This window comes from Sapajus apella, unplaced genomic scaffold (assembly GCF_009761245.1).
Source record: "Sapajus apella isolate SASKATOON/1434 unplaced genomic scaffold, GSC_monkey_1.0 scaffold36, whole genome shotgun sequence".
NCBI classification, from domain to species: Eukaryota; Metazoa; Chordata; class Mammalia; order Primates; family Cebidae; genus Sapajus; species Sapajus apella.
Window position 1 is genome coordinate 33,681,028 of NW_022436976.1, and position 6,974 is coordinate 33,688,001.

A 6,974-nucleotide genomic window follows, 5' to 3' on the forward strand; every position below is an offset into this window, starting at 1 on the left:
TTTCTCTCTCTCTCTCTCTTTTTTTTTTTAAGACAGGGTTTCGCCGGGCTCGGTGGCTCACGCCTATAATCCCAGCACTTTGGGAGGCTGAGGTGGGTGGATCACGAGGTCAAGAGATCAAGACCATCCTGGTCAACATGGTGAAACCCCGTCTCTACTAAAAATACAAAAATTAGCTGGGCATGGTAGCACATGCCTGTAGTCCCAGCTACTCGGGAGGCCGAGGCAGGAGAATTGCTTGAACCCAGGAGGCAGAGTTTGTGGTGAGCCGAGATCGTGCCACTGCACTCCAGCATGGGTAACAAGAGCGAAACTCCATCTCAAAAAAAAAAAAAAAAGACAGGGTTTCACCATGTTGGCCAGGCTGGTCTTGAACTCCTGACTTCAGGTGATCCGCCCGCCTCGGCCTCCCAAAGTGCTGAGATTACAGGCGTGAGCCACCACGCCCGGCCTCTCTCTTTTTCTTTTTTTTTTTTTAAGACGGAGTCTCACTCTTGCCCAGGCTGGAGTGCAATGGTGCAATCTTAGCTCACTCCGCCTCCTAGGTTCAAGCAATTCTCCTGCCTCAGCCTCCCGACAGGTGCCTGCCACCACGCCTGACTAATTTTTGTATTTTTAATAGAGGCAGGGTTTCACCATGTTGATCAGGCTGCTCTCGAACTCCTGACCTGAAGTGATCTGCCCACCTCAGCCTCCCAAAGTGCTAGGAATACAGGCATGAGCCACTGCTCCCGGCTGCTCTCTTTTCTCTTAAAAGCATGCCTTTGAAAAAGGATCTTCTGTCAGTCACTTTTACCGTGGCATGAATTACAGGTAAGCAAATCCCAATAAAGCAGAGGCCCTAAATTCTCTCTCTGCTGTGTGACCCTCATGCAGAAGAGATCGCTGTTCTTCTCTGAGCCTATTTCCTTGTCTTTACAATAAGAAAACAACATAATTTCTGAGGGGCTTGCTATCTTTGACCTTATGGGATCAGAACTTACTAGTTCCGACAACTCCAGGTCCCTGGCACAGAGCAGGTTCACCAGAACTCTTGGCTACCTGGTGAGGTGAGGCTTACCAGGTGGAATGTCATCAATTTTCGGGTTCCACCCCTCCCACCTGTGCCTTCCCTTCAGCTCCTAGTTCTAGTGTTCCTCCAGAGTCTCAGCTAGTCAGAAGCTTCCAGTATACAGAGTCTTTTCCTTCACTGCATTCAGAGGAGGAGCCCTAGCCCCATCCTTCCCCTTCACACTTGTACTGTTTGAGTATAATTTGAGAGACGCACCTTCCTGCCTTAAAGTATCTTTGCCACCCACTGCGGGGAAGTGAGATGTTGATGAGAGAGCAAGAGCTTTGGAGTAAACAGGCTTGGGTTTGGATCTTGACCCTGTGACCTTACCAGCTTTTGTGACCTTGTACATGTCACCCTTGCCCCCATATCCTCAGGCTCTCCACTGGTAGTTGTAGTGCTCATTGCATGCTATGAAGATTAGAGGTGTCTGTAAAGTACCTGTGGAAGAAAAGTATATGAGCTTAAGAAAGCCATCCCTCTGGTTTTTTCCTGAGTGTTTAAAAAGAAGGTGATACTGACAGTTTATTTTCTAAAAACCAAAATGCAACATGTTTTTTATCTTCTACATACTGATTACATGGTAAATGCTCAGTGCATTTTTTATCTTTTTTTTTTTTTTTTTTTTTTTCCAGAGACGGTCTTGCTGTGTCCCCTAGGCTGGAGTGCTGTTGTGTAATCATGGCTCACTGCAGCCTTGAACTCCTGGGCTCAAGGGATCCTCTCCGCTTGGCCTCCCAAAGCACTGGGATTACAGGCATGAGCCACTGTTGTAGGCCTTTACTAACATTTTAATTATAATTGCTGATTGTAAGTTAAGTCAAGTGAATTACTCAGAACATTCTAAATTCTCTCTAAAATAGAAATCTAATTCAAAATTCTCTCCTGCTTAAAAAATCTTTAGCAGCTTCCCATAGCCGACATGGTATAAAGCCCAAACTTTATACTGCCACTGAGTCCTTCCTTCCTTCCTTCCTTCCTTCCTTCCTTCCTTCCTTCCTTCCTTCCTCCCTCCCTCCCTCCCTTCCTTCCTTCCTTCCTTCTTTCCTTCCTTTCTTCCTACCTTTTCTACTGCTCCTCCAGAGTCTCAGCTAGTCAGAAGCTCCCAGGATGCAGTTCCCTCCCCTCCCCCCCCCTCCCCCCCCCCCCCTTTCCCCTCTCTTTCCTTTTCTCTTTCTTTCCTTTCTTTCTTACAGTGTCTTGCTCTGTTGCCCAGGCTAGAGTGCAGTAGCTCAACCTGAGCTCCCTTCAGCCTCAACCTCTTGGGTGCAAGGGATCTTCCACCTCAGCCCTCTGAGACGCAGGGGCACAGGCATGCACCACCATACATGTCAAATTTCTTGTATGTTTTGTAGAGACAGAGTTTCACCATGTTGCCCAGATTGATCTCTAACTCCTGAGCTCAAGCAGTCGACCCACCTTGGCTTCCCAAAGTGCTGGAATTATAGGCATGAGCCACCATTCCTGGCCATGTTTTCTTTTCCAGTTTTTTTTTGAGACAGATTCTTGCTCTGTTACCAGGCTGGAATGCAGTGGCACTATCTTGGCTCACTACAACCTCCACCTCCTGGGTTCAAGTGATTCTCCTGCCTCGGCCTCCTGAGTAGCTGGAATTACAGGCATCCACCACCACACCTGGCTAATTTTTGTATTTTTAGTAGAGACAAGGTTTTGCCATGTTGGCCAGGCTGGTCTTGAACTCCTGACCTCAGGCAATCTGTCCACCTCAGTCTCCTAAAGTTATGGGATTACAGGCGTGAGCCACTGTGCCCGGCTGGCCATGTTTTCTCAATACTCTGGTCCCAACCTGCTTTTGTAGTCTTAAGTCTTTGGTATAGTTTTTAAAAAAGATAGGATTTGATATCCCACCTTAGCCACTTAACCTGTTTCCTTCTCTGTGATACTGGAATAGTAATTTCTACCTCACAGATTAAATAATAGTAGCTTATGTTAGCTGTTAGTTATTGCAGTTAATGAGTGCTGGCTAGTGCATAAGAACTCGACAAACAGGCAGGGCGTGGTGGCTCATGCCTGTAATCCAAGCACTTTGGAGGCCAAGGCGGGTGGATCACCTGAGATCGGGAGTTGAAGACCAGCCTGACCAACATGGTGAAACCCCGTTTTAAAAAATAAATAAATAAATAAAAATAAATAAATAAAAAAGAGCTTGACAAACATTATCTCAATCCTGACAAGAGCTGAATTTTTATTTTTGTATGAGAAAATTTAAACTTATACAAGTTAAAAAAAACTATCAAATATAACAGTTTCCAAATACAGCACAGTTAAACCCAGGGTAGCAGCTATCACAGTATATGGTGTCATCCTTGAAAGCACATATTTGAAAGGACTTTGCATACAGTAAAGTGCTGTGAAAATTGGCTATTAATCACTGTCATCACCTTCTCCTCTCTTGGATCCAATGCTCTGATTACACAGAGCAATTTACCACTTTCCATAGCATTATTATTATTTTTTTGAGATGGAGTTTTACTCTTTCACCCAGACTGCAGGGAATTGGTGAGATCTCACCCCACTGCAACTTCTGCCCCCCGGGTTCAAGCAATTCTCCTGCCTCAGCATCCTGAGTAGCTGGGATTTTAGGCATCTGCCACAACGCTGTGCTAATTTTTGTATTTTTTTTTTTTTTTGAGACAGTCTCACTCTGTTGCCCAGGCTGGAGTGCAGTGGCATGATCCCAGCTCACTGCAACCTCCACCTCCCAGGTTCAAGCAATTCTCTGCCTCAGCCTCCCAAATAGCCGGGATTACAGGTGCCTGCCACCATGCCCAGCTAATTTTTGTATTTTTAGTAAAGGCGGGATTTCACCATCTTGGCCAGGCTGGTCTTGAACTCCTGACCTCATGATCCACGTGCCTCAGCCTCCCAAAGTGCTGGGATTACAGGTATAAGCCACCACTCCCAGCCAATATTCATTTGTTATAAATTCAGTGAAACCAACCAAAGGGTCTTTAATTATGACAAAAATCTAAAGTGGCCAGGCGTGGTGGTGTGTGCCTGTAGTTCCAGCTACTCAGGAGGCTGAAGCTGGAGGATCGCTTGAGTCCAGGAGTTCTGGGCTCTAGCGTGCTATGCCAATCGAGTGTCTGCACTAAGTTTGGCATCAATATGGTGGCCTCCCGGGAGCGGGGAACTACCAGTTTGCCTAAGGAGGGGTGAACTGGCCCAGGTTGGAAATGGAGCAGGTCAAAACTCCCACGCTGATCAGTAGTGGGATCGCGCCTGTGAATAGCCACTGCACTCCAGCCTGGGCAACATAGCGAGACTCTGTCTCAAAAAAAAACAACAACATCTAAAGTGATTGTTGGATAATGTTTAGGAGAAAAATAGCAGTGTAATTAAAGCCATGTCCAACAGATGGCACAATAGCCATGGTCAAAGCCACCTGAGAGGTGCTCTCCTGCATCACATTCACAAAGCTTTTTTACATATATTGTCTACTTGCATTATTTTCTCCATCTTACAAGTGAAGAGGAAAATGAGGAGACTTTTCCAAATCCCAGAATCTTTTAGGAACACATTATCAATTAGGTAAAGGCGATTTTAAGGGTCTAACAGAGGTCCTGGGTGATTTTCCTTCCATATGACCTTCCTCATTCCTTGAAAATACATGAAATGTTCCTTTAAAATTTAAATGTTTGAATGGGGGGAGGGGAGAGTGGCAAATAATTTAATTCATTTGCGCTTAAGCATAAAAAAGTTTCAAATATATTCTTGAGAGTCTGACCTAAGCAGATTGGATGGCCACAGGGAGAGTGCACAGAAGCACTGGGTAGGGAAGGGCAAGCAGAATGGTAGGCAGTTTCATTAACATAACACATTTTCCATGGGCCAGCTTGGTTCTCTATTGCTGTAGCTATTGCCAAGGGACTCCATTCAAGGGATTTGTTATCCCAGGAATTTGAGAGCACAATTCAGGACAGTTAATAATCAAGTAGTAATGCCTGGGAAATTCTCAAGGAATCCTTCTCAGCATCCTCTGGTCAGAAGTTAGAAAACAGTGAGTCAAATCTCAGGTTATAAGAATGAAACCAGGCTGAGGTGGATGGATCATCTGAGGTCAGGAGTTCGAGACCAGCCTGGCCAACATGGCGAAACATAAAAATATAAAAATTAGCCGGGCATGGTGGCACTGCCTGCAGTCCCAGCTACTCGGGAGGCTGAGGCAGAAGAATCTCTTGAACCCGGGAGGCAGAGTTTGCACTGAGCTGAGATCACGCCACTGCACTCCAACCTGGATGGCAGAGCGAGACTCCATCTCAAAAAATAATAATAATAGGCTCGCGGAGCGAGCTCCGGAGGGAAGTCCCGAGACAAAGGGAAGCGCCGCCGCCGCCGCCGCCGACAGGCGGAGACAAAGGGAAGGTCCTCCGCCTATCCGCGACGCGCTCGCCGAGGCCCTGGCCGCCCGAGGGACTCTGAACTTGTCAGCGATCGCCCTCAGCAGACTCACTCAGGAGAGGAAAGCGTGGAGAAAAGACCACCCGTTTGGTTTTGTAGCTGTTCCAACAAAAAATCCCGATGGCACGATGAACCTCATGAACTGGGAGTGCACCATTCTAGGAAACAAAGGGACTCTACGGGAAGGAGGCTTGTTTAAACTACAGATGCTTTTCAAAGATGACTATCCATCTTCGCCACCGAAATGTAAATTTGAACCACCGTTTTTTTACCCAAATATGTACCCTTTGGGGACAGTGCGCCTGTCCATCTTAGAGGAGGATAAAGACTGGAGGCCAGCCATCACAATCAAACAGATCCTATTAGGAATACAGGAACTTCTAAATGAACCACATATCCAAGGCCCAGCTCAAGCAGAGGCCTACACGATTTACTGCCAAAAAAGAGTGGAGTATGAGAAGGGGGTTCAAGCACAAGCCGAGAGGTTTGCACTGTCATAAGCAGCGACCTTGTGGCATCGCAAAAAGGAAGGAATTGGTTTGGCAAGAACTTGTTTACAACGTTTTTGCAAATCTAAAGTTGTTCCGTACAATGACTAGTAACCTGGGTGGGGGGTTCGGTGGGCGCCATCTTCCATTGCCACTGCCGGTACGCAGTGTTGATTCGCTCAGTTGCCCGTTTTTCATAGAGTCTCTTCCTTCAGTCTTTTGTATTTTGATTGTTATGTAAAACTTGGTTTTTGTTTTTTTTGTTTTTTTTGAGACGGAGTTTCGCTCTTGTTACCCAGGCTGGAGTGCAATGGCGCGATCTCGGCTCACCGCAACCTCCGCCTCCTGGGTTCAGGCAATTCTCCTGCCTCAGCCTCCTGAGTAGCTGGGATTACAGGCACGCGCCACCATGCCCAGCTAATATTTTGTATTTTTAGTAGAGATGGGGTTTCACCGTGTTGACCAGGATGGTCTCGATCTCTTGACCTCGTGATCCACCCGCCTCGGCCTCCCAAAGTGCTGGGATTACAGGCGTGAGCCACCGCGCCCGGCCTAAAACTTGGTTTTAATATTGATGTCAGTATTTCAACTGCTGCAAAATGATAAACTTTTATACTTGGATAAGCCCCTAGGAGTGGGTCCTCGCTCTCTGATGCAGGCACGTTTCTCACGGCCCCGCCCCGGCCGGCTGTCTGGACATGCGCCCTCTCTCAGGCAGCTCCTCTAGGGCCTGGGCTGTGTTGCCTTCAAGCCTCAAATCCCAGGTCAGCAGCCTCTCTGTTCTGCGTCACTTCCTTTGTGTTTATATGGCGTTTTGTCTGTGTTGCTGTTTAGAGTAAATAAACTATTTATACATAATAATAATAATAATAAAAAGAATGAAACCTGGGGCCAGGTGCGGTGGCTCACACCTGTAATCCCAGCCTTTTGGGAGGCTGAGGTGGGTGGATCACCTGAGGTCCGGAGTTTGAGACCATCCTGGCTAACATGCTGAAACCCCGTCTCTACTAAAA

General features: G+C 46.8%; 1 pseudogene across 1 annotated transcript; it reads left to right on the forward strand.

Moving 5' to 3' along the window:
- The first annotated feature begins 966 nt into the window (after positions 1–966).
- LOC116563686 lies at positions 967–6,198 on the forward strand (annotated as a pseudogene). Its single transcript, XR_004274519.1, has 2 exons — positions 967–1,044; positions 5,318–6,198. The product of XR_004274519.1 is annotated as an SUMO-conjugating enzyme UBC9 pseudogene (transcript).
- The last annotated feature ends 776 nt before the right edge of the window (positions 6,199–6,974 follow it).